The following is a 21382-nucleotide window of genomic DNA, read 5'->3' on the forward strand; positions in this document are numbered from 1 at the left end:
TGTTCAGAACAAAATGTGTCCTGTTCAGTACAAATGTGTCCTGTTCAGTACAAAATGTGTCCTGTTCAGTACAAATGTGTCCTGCTCTGTACAAATGTGTCCTGTTCAGTACAAATGTGTCCTATTCATCACAAATTTGTTCTACTCAGTACGTGTTAAATCGATGAATGTATCTTTAAAAAAAAACGCTGTGCACAAGACAAGAAGAATATGGTGTATACTTAAAAAAACAAAGTGTCACCAGAGACACTGTAATCATGTGCGCCTCTCTCACCGTAACTCCTGTATTTATGTGCCTGTACATTCTAACTTCTCTTATTCACCTTTAGTCTATTCCCCTGCTCTTATATAATTAGTGCATGTCTTTGACTCTGTCGCCAGCCAGTATATAACTCTTGCCCATTTATTAGCTCCCCTGCCAATTAGAGCTCTTCAGACAAAGACGTGAGTGCGAGAACAGAAGACGGGCCACCAAGTTCCAGGTGCAATGTCAATTACGAGATCGCTAGGAACGGAAGCACACATTTTTTTAAGCTCAGTGGAAAGATAAATACAAATATTGTTTTACATTTGAATACCTTGATCTTAAGAGATCTTAGATAAAAATATTAAGACAGAGATCTAAAGGCTTGAGAGAATATGTAAGACCTAGATCTATGTATTTTAGAGAAAGAGAAAATTAGATTTTAATTATTTACTCTGGAAAACATCGTGCTGGAGTTTTGTGTAGGAGAACATTATTAACCTACAGCAATTACAAGAAGGTCTAGCACATTAATAATATAATGATTTGTAATAGAGTTTGAACCCAAATAGCTCAATAAAACACTAGCTGCTCTAACAGAAAGCCACGAATCTTGGGACGTGGTATGTAAAGCGGTTCCACGACAATTCGTTCACTGACATTTCGTTCACCGACAAATCGTTCACGACTTTTCGTTCACGCGACTATTCGTTCACCAGACATTTCGTTCACCCGACAATTCGTTCACGCGACATATCGCTCACGGACTATTCGCTCACAGACAACTTGTTCACCGACAACTTGTTCACCGACAGTTGGTTCACGACAAATCGTTCACGCGACAAATCGTTCACGCGACTATTCGTTCACGGCACGGACAAATTGTTCACAGACAATTCGTTCACTGGATAGTAACATATTGTTAATATTATATATTCTCGTCGTGTGTTTAATTTATTTACATTAAAACTTTTGTAGCTATTATTTCCAAATGCAAAAAATTTCTAGAGATCAGGTCAAATCCAAGTTTATTTAATTTCGTTGTTGTTGTTGTTGTTAATATTTTGTTAATGAGGACAGTGTGTGATACAAATTATACCTAAAAGAAAAAAGAGATCTTACAAGCTAGCTGAAACATTTAAATGAGACCTCACTTTTCTATAGGTAACATTTTTATTTTCACCTTTAATATACCTTTACACCCCCCTCTTTTTTTTTCATCTACCGGGAATCTACCCATTCATCTGGCTACTCTAGTTAACACCTAGTGGAGTGCTAGACAGACTGGCTCCTCTGGAAGTAATCAAACTTTATTGGACATTGCCTATACACATGTTCAATCTGTTAACATTGAAAATATCTACTAGACACTAGTATAGTACTTTCCATCAAGTTTAAAAGAAGTTTTATTTTATTTTTATTTTAGTTAACTTGTTTCTATATGTGACCACCCATTGGTAGACAAATTTGATTGCTTGGACTTCAATAACAAATTTATTGAAACATTTTTATTTTGTTGTATTGCGATAAATTAAATTTTTTTGATAGGGAACCAAAATATTTTCTGGTGTTGTATATGTAATTAGTTATTTTTTTCCTTAGATGTCTTAACTGATAAGTATTAACCTTAGATCTTTATCTAGTATGTGACGTTCAGAGTTGAACAGTGAAACCATATATTGTACCAAATCTAGTACCGTTGTTAAAAATCTAAATTATCTCTCGTAAAAACACTGAAAGGATTGTGGAAAAAATACTAGTGTGTCTGAGCTAGACAGGAAAACCAATGACTTGGCAGAATGAATGACGCGTAGGACGTAATCATCTTCTTTTTTGAAGAAACGTCTGTATTATATAAGATAAGATTTGTTTTTGTTAATAAGATATCAATAAAATGGGTATGTTAATTAAACATCTGGACCGCTATTAAGAAGTTAAGCAAATATGGGTAGGTCGAACAAGACCACATGATGGACATCAGTGTAAAAGAAGGCCTACATGTTGAAAGTAAAAATGTTACCTATAGAAAAGTGAGGTCCCATTTAAATGTTTCAGCTTGCTTGTAAGATCTCTTTTTTCTTTTAGGTATAATTTTTTATCACATACTGTCCTCGTTAACAAAATATTAACAAAAAACAAACAAAAATTTACAAAGAATTTCGGCTAAGGCCCGATCTCTAGCAATTTTTAGTTTTTGGAAATATCCAGTGAACGATTTGTCTGTGAACAATTTGTCTGTGAACGAATTGTTAGTGAACGATTTGTCGCGTGAACGATTTGTCGTGAACCAACTGTCGGTGAACATGTTGTCGGTGAACAAGTTGTCTGTGAGCGAATAGTCCGTGAGCGAATAGTCGCGTGAACGAATTGTCGGGTGAACGAAATGTCTGGTGAACGAATAGTCGCGTGAACGAAAAGTCGTGAACGATTTGTCGGTGAACGAAATGTCAGTGAACGAATTGTCGTGTCCCCATGTAAAGCAAAGTTTGACGAAATTCAAATTGAATTGATCGCCAGAGACCGGAGAGTCCTGTGGCCTGACCATTTAGGTGCCCGAGATTTCAGTTACAACATGCATCGTATGAACACTTCCGGCTGTAAACATTCAAAGGTTTGGAAGAAGCCCAAATAAAAAAAAAAACTATCAATTTCTGAAAACGTCACAACAAAGCTCTCGCGAATAGAACTCATTAGTCTTACATAATATATTTCTGTAGAAGAACTTCAATGGTCCAGTGGCATTAAATTACTACCGGTACCATAGTGTTAGATCACTTTGTTTTAGTCGCTTGTTTTACCCCGATATATTAGATCAGTTTCGTTCGCCAGTTAGTTTTCATTAACTCGACTTTAGACAATACTAAACCAAGCGGTGCATGCTAAACTTGAAAACAAATAATTAATTTAGAAAGTGGTTAGCCAATTAGAAAAACAAATAGTTTACTTGTGTTGCTTTTTTATTTCGCTCTGAGCGCAATGTGTGTGTGCTTTCTGTTATATATGGAAGTGATAGGGTCAGAATAATACAGAAATTGTGCTTTATAGAAAGTTTACAGTATCGAGCCTAAAGGTCATCGATGGAATTAATTAGTGATAATTGATCTGCTAATTTTCCGCCCGGAGTTTCCACGTGCCGTTTTTCTTCCAACAGTACTACCCCTAGTGAGGCGGGGAGGGAGGAAATTGACCAGTGAAGCGGTGGACTCCTCACTTTTCAACCAGAACAACTTGGGCATCCACTCAAGTACTGACCGAACGGAAAGACCTTGTTCGGAATACCGATAATCACGATGACCGGAAGAAGTTGGCTCTATTTATGGAACAAACTCTAGAATTCTGGGGCGCGAGAATGTCTTGCTCTTTGATTGGAAAATCCTTGAACTTTACACTATACGCGACATGGGGGTGCTTGGAAATCGTCGCATAAAAGAGATATTTGATATGAACGCTGCTAACAGAACTATTTATAAACGAATGACCATTGGGTGCTTGTGTACATGACGATATCCTGTGTTTGATATGAACGCTGCTAACAGAACTATTTCTAAACGAATGACCATTGGGTGCTTGTGTACATGACGATATCCTGTGTTTGATAAAGAACTCGTTCTGATCTTAGCCTGTTGTGTGATGAAAGACAGGTCGCAACATTCTTATACACAATGCTGAACACTGGGTCCCCAACGAAATAAACTAACGGAGATCTTTAAAAGAAAAGAATAGATCTTTAAAAAAGTGAAAATATATTTGTTTTTTTAATTCAACATTTGAAATGTGCACTTAAAAAGAAGGAAAGTAAAAACTAACAAAAGATACAAAATAATGATAAAAAACAACAAAGCTTATCTAAGGGAGAGGACCACACATTTAGTTATGTATTTCAATATTGTCAGATTTATTTCCTTTTTAAATTAAATGAGGTAATGATCACTACTTAGTTTATTAATAAGTTAATGTTCTATTGATTCATGACACTGTTGGGGACAGTGAGTGCGAAGTTTCGACTTGAGAAGTGGGAGAAATGACGTGCACACAATTGGTTCCAGACAGACAGAGGCGAGATCAACTTTGTAAAGACAACAAACTCAAACAAAATGTTGATGGACAGAAAAATAAACCTAGAACCTCGGATCTTTTATATTGGCTTTACTTGCTGTCAAGTTTCAGTTTCACGATATGATGAGAACCTCTCTAGTTTTTATATGAACATTATACCCAACTGTGTGTGTGTTCCAAGTGCAATGAATGGCGTATCGCTAAATAAAGAAGTTTAAATTAATTGTCAAAGAATAAATGTAATGGAAGGCTAGCTACACGTAACGCCCTCGTCAACCTTTGACCTTTTATTTATCCATAGCTAATGGCCTACCCGGAAATTGTGTTTAATTTTTCAAGACTTAATGAAGCCTGAGTTAAAGATACGAATGGCTGTATTTCGCATGAACTAGTGGTCCAGGTTCGCCTGGTATCCACCACGAAGGCCATACTCCTGAAACAAAATAGGCTTCCATTTAAAGTACTTCTTTTTTCAAGTGGCCACATCACGGGGGAGGGTGGGGCTGAGGCCACTCTCACGGGGCGCTGTTTGAGATTTAAAGCAGCAGGGCGTGAGCACGAACTTTGGCTCACAATTCGACTTCATTCAAACATCACACCCGCACACCCCCCCCCCTCCCTACACCCGCACCCCCCTCCCTCCCTCTCTGACATTTAAGTGTGAACCCATTGATCGTTTCGGCGCCCACCGACCGCTGCTCATAAATATTGCACGGGCGCCATCTTAGAATGAGGTGTACGTTTCTTCCGCGTGCATAGCCATGAATTGTGTTTGCCTTGATTTGGTTGACGCTCCAATACGTCCCTGTACCGAGTCTAGCTTGTCTCAGAGTTTGGTACTGCTGATTGTCCCTGTACCGAGTCTAGCTTGTCTCAGAGTTTGGTACTGCTGATTGTCCCTGTACCGAGTCTAGCTTGACCGAGTTTGTCTCAGAGTTTGGTACTGCTGGTTGTCCCTGTACCGAGTCTAGCTTGTCTCGGAGTTTGGTACTGCTGATTGTCCCTGTACCGAGTCTAGCTTGACCGAGTTTGTCTCAGAGATTGGTACTGCTGGTTGTCCCTGTACCGAGTCTAGCTTGTCTCAGAGTTTGGTACTGCTGGTTGTCCCTGTACCGAGTCTAGCTTGTCTCAGAGTTTGGTACTGCTGGTTGTCCCTGTACCGAGTCTAGCTTGACCAACTTTGTCTTAGAGTTTGATACTGTTGGTTGTCCCTGTACCGAGTCTAGCTTGACCAACTTTGTCTCAGAGTTTGGTACTGCTGGTTGTCCCTGTACCGAGTCTAGCTTGTCTCAGAGTTTGGCACTGCTGATTGTCCCTGTACCGAGTCTAGCTTGACCGAGTTTGTCTCAGAGATTGGTACTGCTGGTTGTCCCTGTACCGAGTCTAGCTTGTCTCAGAGTTTGGTACTGCTGGTTGTCCCTGTACCGAGTCTAGCTTGTCTCAGAGTTTGGTACTGCTGGTTGTCCCTGTACCGAATCTAGTTTGTCTCAGAGTTTGGTACTGCTGTTTGTCCCTGTACCGAGTCTAGCTTGTCTCAGAGTTTGGTACTGCTGGTTGTCCCTGTACCGAATCTAGTTTGTCTCAGAGTTTGGTACTGCTGGTTGTCCCTGTACCTAGTCTAGCTTGACCAACTTTGTCTTAGAGTTTGATACTGCTGGTTGTCCCTGTACCGAGTCTAGCTTGACCAACTTTGTCTCAGAGTTTGGTACTGCTGGTTGTCCCTGTACCGAGTCTAGCTTGTCTCAGAGTTTGGTACTGCTGGTTGTCGCTGTCAGTTTGTCATACCAAGTCAAGTAAGAGTCAATAGTAAGTGCACGCCTTTAAAGTTCTAACGTCAGGTCCTAATTGATCATGTAGAGACAGAACGCGTGGTAATTAGGATTATGTACATTAATATTGAGAAGTAATCCCAGAGAATTCATGGCTCCATCTGTTGTGATGATTGCCGTCGTGAAAAAAAATACTCTGAGCAATGATAATGCTGAGTTGTTAATAGTATTATCAATAACATTGGAAACTGGTAGTTGTAATGACATATCGTCTGTATCAGAGCGCTAACTTTTCAGTGCCGGTAGTACTGCTACACTGTTATGTACGAATGTATCAGTGTGGATGTAAGATTATAATGATTAGGCTGCGTTTCCATCTAGCAGTGCTACCTTCAATTGCTACCACAATATACGTGTTCATTGAACGCTTACTCTTGACATTATTATAGATCCAATATTGAAGCCTAAGCTCATTGACCACTACAACTGCTTTGCACTTAATCAGACACAAGTTCTATGCAGCAGCACGTACCTACATCTAAATCTAGATCACTCCACAATCAAGTCTACCGTTTTGTTATTTGCTTCTTTGAACAAGCGGAAGTAATGAGCCCGTTACATGCTAGTCATTGGTGGAAGTACCAAGAAGAAGTTACATGTCTGCTTCAATACTCAAGTAGATTGTTGTGTCCTACGTGCCTTCAGACGTGAATAATATTACGTTCTAGCTGAACCTCACACGGGGTACAAACCCTTGACCATCGAGACGATACTCTAAAGCGCATGCCACACGACCATGTATGAATGTATTTCTACCTATTATTTTTTTATACCAACTCATTTAACTTAATTCAATGATTTCGCGTCGCCTCCTATATAAAATCATCAATTTTGATGAATAATACATTTTACCAAAAATGTTTTCTTATATATATATATATATATATATATATATATATATATATATATATATATGTGTGTGTGTGTGTGTATGTAGTGTCTACCCTAACAGCATCCAATAGTGTGTACCTTAGTCAGACCTATAACCTCCACACATAATGTGTAAAACAAGATAGTAACTCACGGCACCCCCCTGGCTCCATGCCGCCCCCCTCCAACAGTGTCAAGAAAGTAGTTGACGAAGTATGTGTCTACTGAATTGACTAGTTCACAATAAAGATCAGCGTACATGTATCAGCGCTGTCAACAGTTCCTATATAGGTCTAGCTAGAATGTATGGATATATGGTGTTATGAACCCAGGAAATAAAGACAATGCAGCAATCGATTGTAGAACGTGTCAGTATAGCCCCCTCTCCCCCCCAGGACAGTACCCCTGGTAAACACACCTGAAGACTGAACAGAATAAATACACAGTTCTTCTAGTAGACATTCCCATGCCTCCAACGTGTTGACATTAAAAGAAAATAAAATGACGCTTTGATTATTTTTAAAGTTTATCCCTGAACCACTTATCGGGTTTTCTTCGTGCGGACAAAAAAAAATGCATGCATAAACCTAATAACATTTGAAATAAAAACATTTTGAATCAGCTGGGATTGGCTGATAGGTTTTTAAAATGTTTTAAAAGAATCTTTCTCGAAATGGGGAACACATTTATTAGCTCTGTGTTTTAAGTGCTACTTTAAAAGTAGAATCGTTAAAGACTTAACATGGTCAAGTGGTAGTAGTTAGCTTTATATTTATATAGTACAGGTGGACGTCTGTGTATTTTGACATTAATTGATCTATATCATTTCATAAACGTCTACGCGGAAAAATGATCATTAGCAATTAAAATTAAGGCGCAAAGAATAAACGCGACGTCTTGCGACAAAAAACTCCACGTGAAAACAAAAAATAATATTAAAAACGCAAATAAAAAGCGTGTGAAAAACAAATAAACAAAAAAAAACAGCGTGCGAAAAACAAATAAACAAAAAAAAAAAACAGCGTGTGAAAAACAAATAAACAAAAAAAAAACAGCGTGTGAAAAACAAATAAACAAAAAAAACAGCGTGTGAAAAACAAATAAACAAAAAAAAACAGCGTGTGAAAAACAAATAAACAAAAAAAAACAGCGTGTGAAAAACAAATAAACAAAAAAAAACAGCATGTGAAAAACAAACATACAATCAACCAAAAACACCAAAAAATGTGTTACACCGATTAAAAAAAAAAAAAAAAACTTGGCAGCCTGTTGTAACTGAATGAATACGTCCTGCACATGACTCCACTGGCCATTAGGAAACTCTTATAATCCAGAGAAGTGAATAGTTTATTCTCTTATCCTATCTATCCCCTGCACAGACTTCGTGTAAGAATAGAATTAGAAACATCCTGATACATTTGACCTTATTTCATGACTATTAAGACCTAAACATTAAATATTTCAACTGGGAAAATACGATGAATACAATAAAGGCTTCGTTTCATTTTTTTCAATACTTCGTTCATGTTAACCCTCACTACCTGATTCCACTGAAGTCTAGAAGTCTGTTTATTTAGACTAGAGAAATGCTTTGACTCTAACGCTCGTATGTAGTAAGTTCTACCTGTTGAGTTGCAACTAGTCCAATCCAAGGAACAAGTATATTTTCCCCCCATACAGTGGCGTTGACGCGTGGACAGAGTCACGCGCAAGATTCTCCCCTCGCCAGGCAGTAGAAAGAGGGTGCTGGCTGATCCGCCAGACGCGCGCGCGAGCTTAGGGAAGGGGGCGGATTCCTCGGCTTTCTGTTTGAGTTTTGATGATTGGGGGAAGGAGGGTGCGGATGGCAGAGTGTCGAGGTTTGGGTGGCACTTGACTGAACGCTATTACTTTGATCGGTATTCTACCTCTGATTCTGTGATATATATATATATTCTTTGGTGACGAAGTGGGTGTCTCGGAGAGTGCTTGGCGTCTTTGTCAAACACAATCAATTACAAAGGAGGGGACTACAGCTTTACTCATGGCATACGTACGAAACGATTGTAAATGTAAATAATAAACAAACACTTGTATAATATTAACAGTACAAGAACGTGTAATTTCAATACAGAAAGACATTAAAAATACTTAAAGTATAATTGTATCAATTACTTCATGTAAGCAAATTTGTAATAGATCTAGACAAAGAATAATAAATCTGTGTGATAATAAATATTTTTACAAATTATTTTTGTTTAGCGCAATTTCATGCTTTTAGCCTTCTCAATGCACCATGATCCTATCACCTGTCTCAATGCACTATGATCCTATCACTTGTCTCAATACACTATGATCCTATCACTTGTCTCAATACACTATGATCCTATCACTTGTCTCAATGCACCATGATCCTATCACTTGTCTCAATGCGCTATGATCCTATCACTTGTCTCAATGCGCTATGATCCTATCACTTGTCTCAATGCGCTATGATCCTATCACTTGTCTCAATGCACTATGATCCTATCACTTGTCTCAATGCGCTATGATCCTATTACTTGTCTCAATGCGCTATGATCCTATCACTTGTCTCAATGCACCATGATCCTATCACCTGTCTCAATGCACTATGATCCTATCACTTGTCTCAATACACTATGATCCTATCACTTGTCTCAATACACTATGATCCTATCACTTTCTCTATGCACTATGATCCTATCACTTTCTCTATGCACTATGATCCTATCACTTTCTCTATGCACCATGATCCTATCTCTTGTCTCAATGCGCTATGATCCTATCACTTTCTCTATGCACCATGATCCTATCACTTGTCTCAATGCGCTATGATCCTATCACTTTCTCTATGCACTATGATCCTATCACTTTCTCTATGCACCATGATCCTATCACTTGTCTCAATGCGCTATGATCCTATCACTTTCTCTATGCACTATGATCCTATCACTTTCTCTATGCACCATGATCCTATTACTTTCTCTATGCACCATGATCCTATCACTTGTCTCAATGCGCTATGATCCTATCACTTTCTCTATGCACCATGATCCTATCACTTTCTCTATGCACCATGATCCTATCTCTTGTCTCAATGCACTATGATCCTATCACTTTCTCTATGTACTATGATCCTATCACTTGTCTCAATGCACTATGATCCTATCACTTTCTCTATGCACCATGATCCTATCACTTGTCTCTATGCACCATGATCCTATCTCTTGTCTCAATGCACCATGATCCTATCACTTGTCTCAATGCGCTATGATCCTATCACTTTCTCTATGCACCATGATCCTATCACTTTCTCTATGCACCATGATCCTATCACTTTCTCTATGCACCATGATCCTATCACTTGTCTCAATGCGCTATGATCCTATCACTTTCTCTATGCACCATGATCCTATCACTTTCTCTATGCACCATGATCCTATCTCTTGTCTCAATGCACTATGATCCTATCACTTTCTCTATGTACTATGATCCTATCTCTTGTCTCAATGCACTATGATTCTATCACTTTCTCTATGCACCATGATCCTATCACTTTCTCTATGCACCATGATCCTATCACTTTCTCTATGCACCATGATCCTATCACTTGTCTCAATGCGCTATGATCCTATCACTTTCTCTATGCACTATGATCCTATCACTTTCTCTATGCACCATGATCCTATCACTTTCTCTATGCACCATGATCCTATCTCTTGTCTCAATGCACTATGATCCTATCACTTTCTCTATGTACTATGATCCTATCACTTGTCTCAATGCACTATGATCCTATCACTTTCTCTATGCACCATGATCCTATCACTTGTCTCAATGCGCTATGATCCTATCTCTTGTCTCAATGCACTATGATCCTATCACTTTCTCTATGCACCATGATCCTATCACTTGTCTCAATGCACTATGATCCTATCACTTTCTCTATGCACCATGATCCTATCACTTGTCTCAATGCGCTATGATCCTATCACTTTCTCTATGCACCATGATCATATCTCTTGTCTCAATGCACTATGATCCTATCACTTTCTCTATGCACCATGATCCTATCACTTGTCTCAATGCGCTATGATCCTATCACTTTCTCTATGCACTATGATCCTATCACTTTCTCTATGCACCATGATCCTATCACTTGTCTCAATGCGCTATGATCCTATCACTTTCTCTATGCACTATGATCCTATCACTTTCTCTATGCACCATGATCCTATCACTTGTCTCAATGCACTATGATCCTATCACTTTCTCTATGCACTATGATCCTATCACTTTCTCTATGCACCATGATTCTGGTTGGGGGGACAAAGGTATCTGCGTTAAAGTTACCGTGATAACTTTTTACATACATTTATTGGGGGGGGGGGGGAAGGTTGTACAACTTGAACTCGAACTGGAGGGCTGAAGCCAACATGCTAACCACTGAGCCAGCAAATTGCTAATGAAAATAGGTTTACAGTTATATATTGTTAGTTTCAAACTTTTAAGAAAAATATAAAAAAGGCCTAATTCAACTTATATCACAACATCGGTACCAAACAAAATAATTGATTACAAATATTTTGTTTTCACTGTTTGTTTTGTCGGTAACAGTAAATAACTTTGCAAAAATTTTAACTCGATCCGAGTTTGTGTGACAAGACGTGCCCCAACGTTTGACCAGGCAGCAGACAGATCTACAGTTGATATCAAGTTCCCCTTTCAGACCTTCTGATGACAAGGGAAATTATTTTTTTTAAGGACGTCCCAACTTCAATGAGAACCCTGACATTAGTTGGGGAAATGTAAAATCGGTCGGTTGTTGTGCTAGCCAAATGACACCCTTGTTTACAGTCGGCCAAAGAAACACATCACATTTACATCACCTGCACTATAGATCACAATGTTGTCATACTTCATTGTTACTGTTTCAAGTTCCTTTCATTTGTAATAAAGTCAAACTTCTCTGGTTTACTAGCGTGTTATTCAAACTATCGAGATTTCTTCTTGTAGTCTCCTTTCTCCCCCCCCCCCATCCCTCCTCGCTCGGGCCCTCTCTACTGTCTACCACTTCGTACAGAGATGCTCTGCTGATCTGAATGTAACCTAAGACGTAAGCTCTACACAACGTGATCAACTTTACACTTCTGTAGGGCAGAAATGGGAATACATTAAAATTGAAACATGGATTCTATTATTAAAATATATTTGTTGAGCATTGAATTTCTGTTCAATCTTTGCAAAGTTGGCTAGGAAAATAGATGAGTTTGAAAAAGAGAAATCAAAAACCTTTGCAAAGTTGGCTAGGAAAATAGATGAGTTTGAAAAAGAGAAATCAAAAACCTTTGCAAAGTTGGCTAGGAAAATAGATGAGTTTGAAAAAGAGAAATCAAAAACCTTTGCAAAGTTGGCTAGGAAAATAGATGAGTTTGAAAAAGAGAAATCAAAAACCTTTGCAAAGTTGGCTAGGAAAATAGATGAGTTTGAAAAAGAGAAATCAAAAACCTTTGCAAAGTTGGCTAGGAAAATAGATGAGTTTGAAAAAGAGAAATCAAAAACCTTTGCAAAGTTGGCTAGGAAAATAGATGAGTTTGAAAAAGAGAAATCAAAAACCTTTGCAAAGTTGGCTAGGAAAATAGATGAGTTTGAAAAAGAGAAATCAAAAACCTTTGCAAAGTTGGCTAGGAAAATAGATGAGTTTGAAAAAGAGAAATCAAAAACCTTTGCAAAGTTGGCTAGGAAAATAGATGAGTTTGAAAAAGAGAAATCAAAAACCTTTGCAAAGTTGGCTAGGAAAATAGATGAGTTTGAAAAAGAGAAATCAAAAACCTTTGCAAAGTTGGCTAGGAAAATAGATGAGTTTGAAAAAGAGAAATCAAAAACCTTTGCAAAGTTGGCTAGGAAAATAGATGAGTTTGAAAAAGAGAAATCAAAAACCTTTGCAAAGTTGGCTAGGAAAATAGATGAGTTTGAAAAAGAGAAATCAAAAACCTTTGCAAAGTTGGCTAGGAAAATAGATGAGTTTGAAAAAGAGAAATCAAAAACCTTTGCAAAGTTGGCTAGGAAAATAGATGAGTTTGAAAAAGAGAAATCAAAAACCTTTGCAAAGTTGGCTAGGAAAATAGATGAGTTTGAAAAAGAGAAATCAAAAACCTTTGCAAAGTTGGCTAGGAAAATAGATGAGTTTGAAAAAGAGAAATCAAAAACCTTTGCAAAGTTGGCTAGGAAAATAGATGAGTTTGAAAAAGAGAAATCAAAAACCTTTGCAAAGTTGGCTAGGAAAATAGATGAGTTTGAAAAAGAGAAATCAAAAACCTTTGCAAAGTTGGCTAGGAAAATAGATGAGTTTGAAAAAGAGAAATCAAAAACCTTTGCAAAGTTGGCTAGGAAAATAGATGAGTTTGAAAAAGAGAAATCAAAAACCTTTGCAAAGTTGGCTAGGAAAATAGATGAGTTTGAAAAAGAGAAATCAAAAACCTTTGCAAAGTTGGCTAGGAAAATAGATGAGTTTGAAAAAGAGAAATCAAAAACCTTTGCAAAGTTGGCTAGGAAAATAGATGAGTTTGAAAAAGAGAAATCAAAAACCTTTGCAAAGTTGGCTAGGAAAATAGATGAGTTTGAAAAAGAGAAATCAAAAACCTTTGCAAAGTTGGCTAGGAAAATAGATGAGTTTGAAAAAGAGAAATCAAAAACCTTTGCAAAGTTGGCTAGGAAAATAGATGAGTTTGAAAAAGAGAAATCAAAAACCTTTGCAAAGTTGGCTAGGAAAATAGATGAGTTTGAAAAAGAGAAATCAAAAACCTTTGCAAAGTTGGCTAGGAAAATAGATGAGTTTGAAAAAGAGAAATCAAAAACCTTTGCAAAGTTGGCTAGGAAAATAGATGAGTTTGAAAAAGAGAAATCAAAAACCTTTGCAAAGTTGGCTAGGAAAATAGATGAGTTTGAAAAAGAGAAATCAAAAACCTTTGCAAAGTTGGCTAGGAAAATAGATGAGTTTGAAAAAGAGAAATCAAAAACCTTTGCAAAGTTGGCTAGGAAAATAGATGAGTTTGAAAAAGAGAAATCAAAAACCTTTGCAAAGTTGGCTAGGAAAATAGATGAGTTTGAAAAAGAGAAATCAAAAACCTTTGCAAAGTTGGCTAGGAAAATAGATGAGTTTGAAAAAGAGAAATCAAAAACCTTTGCAAAGTTGGCTAGGAAAATAGATGAGTTTGAAAAAGAGAAATCAAAAACCTTTGCAAAGTTGGCTAGGAAAATAGATGAGTTTGAAAAAGAGAAATCAAAAACCTTTGCAAAGTTGGCTAGGAAAATAGATGAGTTTGAAAAAGAGAAATCAAAAACCTTTGCAAAGTTGGCTAGGAAAATAGATGAGTTTGAAAACGAGAAATCAAAAACCTTTGCAAAGTTGGCTAGGAAAATAGATGAGTTTGAAAACGAGAAATCAAAAACCTTTGCAAAGTTGGCTAGGAAAATAGATGAGTTTGAAAAAGAGAAATCAAAAACCTTTGCAAAGTTGGCTAGGAAAATAGATGAGTTTGAAAACGAGAAATCAAAAACCTTTGCAAAGTTGGCTAGGAAAATAGATGAGTTTGAAAACGAGAAATCAAAAACCTTTGCAAAGTTGGCTAGGAAAATAGATGAGTTTGAAAAAGAGAAATCAAAAACCTTTGCAAAGTTGGCTAGGAAAATAGATGAGTTTGAAAACGAGAAATCAAAAACCTTTGCAAAGTTGGCTAGGAAAATAGATGAGTTTGAAAACGAGAAATCAAAAACCTTTGCAAAGTTGGCTAGGAAAATAGATGAGTTTGAAAAAGAGAAATCAAAAACCTTTGCAAAGTTGGCTAGGAAAATAGATGAGTTTGAAAAAGAGAAATCAAAAACCTTTGCAAAGTTGGCTAGGAAAATAGATGAGTTTGAAAACGAGAAATCAAAAACCTTTGCAAAGTTGGCTAGGAAAATAGATGAGTTTGAAAACGAGAAATCAAAAACCTTTGCAAAGTTGGCTAGGAAAATAGATGAGTTTGAAAACGAGAAATCAAAAACCTTTGCAAAGTTGGCTAGGAAAATAGATGAGTTTGAAAAAGAGAAATCAAAAACCTTTGCAAAGTTGGCTAGGAAAATAGATGAGTTTGAAAACGAGAAATCAAAAACCTTTGCAAAGTTGGCTAGGAAAATAGATGAGTTTGAAAACGAGAAATCAAAAACCTTTGCAAAGTTGGCTAGGAAAATAGATGAGTTTGAAAAAGAGAAATCAAAAACCTTTGCAAAGTTGGCTAGGAAAATAGATGAGTTTGAAAACGAGAAATCAAAAACCTTTGCAAAGTTGGCTAGGAAAATAGATGAGTTTGAAAACGAGAAATCAAAAACCTTTGCAAAGTTGGCTAGGAAAATAGATGAGTTTGAAAACGAGAAATCAAAAACCTTTGCAAAGTTGGCTAGGAAAATAGATGAGTTTGAAAACGAGAAATCAAAAACCTTTGCAAAGTTGGCTAGGAAAATAGATGAGTTTGAAAAAGAGAAATCAAAAACCTTTGCAAAGTTGGCTAGGAAAATAGATGAGTTTGAAAACGAGAAATCAAAAACCTTTGCAAAGTTGGCTAGGAAAATAGATGAGTTTGAAAACGAGAAATCAAAAACCTTTGCAAAGTTGGCTAGGAAAATAGATGAGTTTGAAAAAGAGAAATCAAAAACCTTTGCAAAGTTGGCTAGGAAAATAGATGAGTTTGAAAACGAGAAATCAAAAACCTTTGCAAAGTTGGCTAGGAAAATAGATGAGTTTGAAAAAGAGAAATCAAAAACCTTTGCAAAGTTGGCTAGGAAAATAGATGAGTTTGAAAAAGAGAAATCAAAAACCTTTGCAAAGTTGGCTAGGAAAATAGATGAGTTTGAAAAAGAGAAATCAAAAACCTTTGCAAAGTTGGCTAGGAAAATAGATGAGTTTGAAAAAGAGAAATCAAAAACCTTTGCAAAGTTGGCTAGGAAAATAGATGAGTTTGAAAAAGAGAAATCAAAAACCTTTGCAAAGTTGGCTAGGAAAATAGATGAGTTTGAAAAAGAGAAATCAAAAACCTTTGCAAAGTTGGCTAGGAAAATAGATGAGTTTGAAAAAGAGAAATCAAAAACCTTTGCAAAGTTGGCTAGGAAAATAGATGAGTTTGAAAAAGAGAAATCTAAAAACCTTTGCAAAGTTGGCTAGGAAAATAGATGAGTTTGAAAAAGAGAAATCAAAAACCTTTGCAAAGTTGGCTAGGAAAATAGATGAGTTTGAAAAAGAGAAATCAAAAACCTTTGCAAAGTTGGCTAGGAAAATAGATGAGTTTGAAAAAGAGAAATCAAAAACCTTTGCAAAGTTGGCTAGGAAAATAGATGAGTTTGAAAAAGAGAAATCAAAAACCTTTGCAAAGTTGGCTAGGAAAATAGATGAGTTTGAAAACGAGAAATCAAAAACCTTTGCAAAGTTGGCTAGGAAAATAGATGAGTTTGAAAACGAGAAATCAAAAACCTTTGCAAAGTTGGCTAGGAAAATAGATGAGTTTGAAAAAGAGAAATCAAAAACCTTTGCAAAGTTGGCTAGGAAAATAGATGAGTTTGAAAACGAGAAATCAAAAACCTTTGCAAAGTTGGCTAGGAAAATAGATGAGTTTGAAAAAGAGAAATCAAAAACCTTTGCAAAGTTGGCTAGGAAAATAGATGAGTTTGAAAACGAGAAATCAAAAACCTTTGCAAAGTTGGCTAGGAAAATAGATGAGTTTGAAAACGAGAAATCAAAAACCTTTGCAAAGTTGGCTAGGAAAATAGATGAGTTTGAAAAAGAGAAATCAAAAACCTTTGCAAAGTTGGCTAGGAAAATAGATGAGTTTGAAAAAGAGAAATCAAAAACCTTTGCAAAGTTGGCTAGGAAAATAGATGAGTTTGAAAAAGAGAAATAAAAAACCTTTGCAAAGTTGGCTAGGAAAATAGATGAGTTTGAAAAAGAGAAATCAAAAACCTTTGCAAAGTTGGCTAGGAAAATAGATGAGTTTGAAAAAGAGAAATCAAAAACCTTTGCAAAGTTGGCTAGGAAAATAGATGAGTTTGAAAAAGAGAAATCAAAAACCTTTGCAAAGTTGGCTAGGAAAATAGATGAGTTTGAAAAAGAGAAATCAAAAACCTTTGCAAAGTTGGCTAGGAAAATAGATGAGTTTGAAAAAGAGAAATCAAAAACCTTTGCAAAGTTGGCTAGGAAAATAGATGAGTTTGAAAAAGAGAAATCAAAAACCTTTGCAAAGTTGGCTAGGAAAATAGATGAGTTTGAAAAAGAGAAATCAAAAACCTTTGCAAAGTTGGCTAGGAAAATAGATGAGTTTGAAAAAGAGAAATCAAAAACCTTTGCAAAGTTGGCTAGGAAAATAGATGAGTTTGAAAAAGAGAAATCAAAAACCTTTGCAAAGTTGGCTAGGAAAATAGATGAGTTTGAAAAAGAGAAATCAAAAACCTTTGCAAAGTTGGCTAGGAAAATAGATGAGTTTGAAAAAGAGAAATCAAAAACCTTTGCAAAGTTGGCTAGGAAAATAGATGAGTTTGAAAAAGAGAAATCAAAAACCTTTGCAAAGTTGGCTAGGAAAATAGATGAGTTTGAAAAAGAGAAATCAAAAACCTTTGCAAAGTTGGCTAGGAAAATAGATGAGTTTGAAAACGAGAAATCAAAAACCTTTGCAAAGTAGGCTAGGAAAATAGATGAGTTTGAAAAAGAGAAATCAAAAACCTTTGCAAAGTTGGCTAGGAAAATAGATGAGTTTGAAAAAGAGAAATCAAAAACCTTTGCAAAGTTGGCTAGGAAAATAGATGAGTTTGAAAAAGAGAAATCAAAAACCTTTGCAAAGTTGGCTAGGAAAATAGATGAGTTTGAAAAAGAGAAATCAAAAACCTTTGCAAAGTTGGCTAGGAAAATAGATGAGTTTGAAAAAGAGAAATCAAAAACCTTTGCAAAGTTGGCTAGGAAAATAGATGAGTTTGAAAAAGAGAAATCAAAAACCTTTGCAAAGTTGGCTAGGAAAATAGATGAGTTTGAAAAAGAGAAATCAAAAACCTTTGCAAAGTTGGCTAGGAAAATAGATGAGTTTGAAAAAGAGAAATCAAAAACCTTTGCAAAGTTGGCTAGGAAAATAGATGAGTTTGAAAAAGAGAAATCAAAAACCTTTGCAAAGTTGGCTAGGAAAATAGATGAGTTTGAAAAAGAGAAATCAAAAACCTTTGCAAAAAAATTGGTATTAAACGAAACAAAAATTAGAACAAAACTAAAAGTAAGATGTGATTGTTTCGTAGGAAAGCAGCTTACGTCTGCAAGACACACACACACACACACGCACACACACACACACACACACACAAAATATTCGATTGTGCTTCTCTAACCAGATAAAGATGAATAGATGTAGGACTGGAGCTTGCTTTCATCTCTTCTCTCGTCTACGGTTTGGCCTTACATCCCAGAGACTGCTCTCAGTTGTACACTAAGGTGTGAAAGACTTTGAAATGACATGCTTGAAGTTCGCCTTTAACTGGGGGATCACGGTGAGATGACTGAACTGGGGATCACGGTGAGATGACTGAACTGGGGATCACGGTGAGATGACTGAACTGGGGATCACGGTGAGATGACTGAACTGGGGATCACGGTGAGATGACTGAACTACGGGATCACGGTGAGATGACTGAACTACCGGATCACGGTGAGATGACTGAACTGGGGATCACGGTGAGATGACTGAACTGGGGATCACGGAGAGATGACTGAACTACGGGATCACGGTGAGATGACTGAACTGGGGATCACGGTGAGATGACTGAACTCGATGACTGTCATTTCATGTGGCATACTGAATGGAACGGGCGATCTAATCCATGGGAAATATCCTAAGTCAATTTTGAAGTCATTGTTGTTGTTTTTTTTAATTATGAGTTTCAATTTTGAATATCACTGACCTAGAAAGCTCGCTTGACTTTTCACCTTTCTAAGTAGTTACTTGTCCGAGAGGGGAGAGAACTGATAGAACTGTTGGAAGTGCTTGTCGTTGAGTCATTATTTAACGAATTAGTATACCCTCTCTCTCTCTCTCTCTCTCTCTCTCTCTCTCTCTCTCTCTCTCTCTCTCTCTCTCTCTCTCTCTCTCTCTCTCTCTGATTCTTTGTCTCCCTCTTTCTTTCTCTGTCTGATTCTTTGTTTCTCTCTCTCTCTCTCTCTCTCTCTCTCTCTCTCTCTCTCTCTCTCAACCATTCCATCTCACACTTTCATTGTTAACTTCGTGTATGACCTTGACCTTGTAATACCTCGTTACATCACTGAACTATAGATAATCGTTCAACTTGTCAACCAGTTCAATGTATTTACCATACACGCGTTTTTTTTTTTCATCGGTTTTATCTTCAGGCATCATGTTCCTTCGAACTTAGTTGACCTGAAGTGTAAGTATACATCTCAGTTCTAGTGGTACAACAATTGTTTTGTGTACTCCCAAGAAGAGCCACTCTTGACATTACTAACAGCCCGGATTCAACGGAGGCTTTAGCTGTGAATTTTGTATGAAACAACAGTGCTCCGTGCATTAGCAATTATTTATTTCCAGTCTGGCTTATAACATTGTCGACTACATAACAGAAACCCTTAAGAAACATGTTGGGGGAGGGGGGGGTAATTGGAATTTATGGTGATTAAATGTATAAACATTTATGCCATATAGAGAATGTAGAAAGTCTTCATCCTTTTATTCTAGATATATCTAGATCTCTACAATTCTCACTAAACAAAGCGACACAACCGAAGTGGTTGGAGTATACGAAGGACAAACATTCTTAAACTTTATTGCTGCTAATATTCCTCCCCCCCCTCTTTCCCCCTCGGACCTGTATGCGGTTCCTAAGGGTTAACAGTTTCAGTTCTCTGGTTAACCCTTTCATCGCCAAGTGCTAAGGCAGTTCTGTACTGCTAAATGTTGCTATGGTGATAGGCACACTCCTAGATCTTGGAACGAAGGAGTTAAAGAATTTGAAAACAAATCAAAAGAAGAGGGAAAAAAGTTTTATCCGTTGACGTGGAAGAAGGGGCGGAAATGAAAGGAGCTAACCTTGACCTTTGTAGTCTTTGAAGTAGGAGGTTACTGTCCACCTTACGTTAGGCCAAAGGGAAGAGGTCATGAGGTCACCAGGAAAAGCAATAGACTTTCAAAATAGAAAGTACATTTTCTATGTTAGTCATCTTGGATTAGTTTTCAAGTATTTGGTATGCTTAGCATAGTTCAGATGTGGTTAGTCTTTAAGAATAAAAGTTCCGGACGCACCCAGGTGGAAACTATGAAGTTGAGAAGTCGGAATGAGTTGACACTGAGCGAGATCGGCTTATCTAAACTCACGTGTGAAACGCTAAATAATTATGTGGAGAATAGACAGCGATTTGATCCTGACGCTGAACATGAGATTGTGATCATTTGAATTTATGTAGATAATTTGACAGCTGCAACACATTTCGTCACTCTGGTATGGGTTTAGGAAGAATAAAAACACAAATACACATTCAACTAAACATACTACCGCAGTCATTGTCATCAGTCGCCATGTTATTTAAGCCATGCTATTCTCATGTTTTTGACTGTGGGTAGCTCGTTTTTACAAGGTTTTTTTTTAAGACCTGCTGACCACTGTCAAAAATAAATTAAAAAAAAATAATAAAAAAAAGCAAAACCGAATGTTTATGGATATATCCCTATTTTCTCAAGGCCCGCAAAACCCTTCCTTCAGGGAACAGTGCTAGGAAAAAGAAGAAAAGGCAGAGAAAGTGATAGAAATACCATCAAAGAATGGACAGCCCTGCCTTGAAAGAGATCATAGCTATACAAGGAAAAAAAAAAGGAAACAGAAACGAATGGACAAAGACGGTCGACAGATCATGTATGGTGCCCCAACGGGTCAACAGACTAAGGTACAGGTGAAGTCCGTGAAGGTGGTTGTCAGGTGGAGTCCGCGTGAAGGTTGCCAGAGAAGTTCTTGACATTCTAATAACTTCCAGTTTCTTCCTTGTAGAGTAAATTAACGAAAAGGTTCATTTTATGAATCAGAATAGTCTTCAATTCTTCAAGAATTGATAAAAATATAAAGAGGAGACATTTTTTAGGTTTCCAAATCAGTTTAAAAGTTTGAAGCTTCATGTTAAGTCTACTAAAATGAATTTATTATTGAATTTGAATTTAAAAGTGTATGATTGCTTGATATCGAGTGTGTTTTCAATCTTTCACGAAGACTACTTCAAGTGTTTTACTTCGTAAATATGAATGCAATTATTACTTCATCTCAACAACGATCCCCGACACAGAAGTGAACATTGTGCCATTCAATTTAACTTCTGAAA

At 36.9% G+C, this 21382-nt stretch overlaps 2 protein-coding genes across 7 annotated transcripts in view; one reads left to right on the forward strand and one right to left on the reverse strand.

Moving 5' to 3' along the window:
- LOC106059811 (protein MON2 homolog) overlaps nucleotides 1-21382 on the forward strand; it is a 396254-nt gene that overhangs the window by 207902 nt on the left and 166970 nt on the right. The gene's annotated exons all lie outside the window — the stretch shown is intronic.
- Nucleotides 1-21382, reverse strand: part of LOC106059812 (G-protein coupled receptor dmsr-1-like) — a 57960-nt gene that overhangs the window by 31090 nt on the left and 5488 nt on the right. Inside the window, exon 1 of one of the 3 annotated variants that reach the window (XM_013217493.2) lies at nucleotides 8624-8723. The exons of 1 other annotated variant lie outside the window; for it this stretch is intronic. The gene's annotated coding sequence lies outside the window, so the exon portion shown is untranslated. Of the gene's footprint in view, nucleotides 1-8540; nucleotides 8724-21382 lie in introns of those variants that run through there. One more of the 3 variants, XM_013217492.2, reaches the window with a different exon arrangement.

Source organism: Biomphalaria glabrata, chromosome 4 (assembly GCF_947242115.1).
Source record: "Biomphalaria glabrata chromosome 4, xgBioGlab47.1, whole genome shotgun sequence".
NCBI classification, from domain to species: Eukaryota; Metazoa; Mollusca; class Gastropoda; family Planorbidae; genus Biomphalaria; species Biomphalaria glabrata.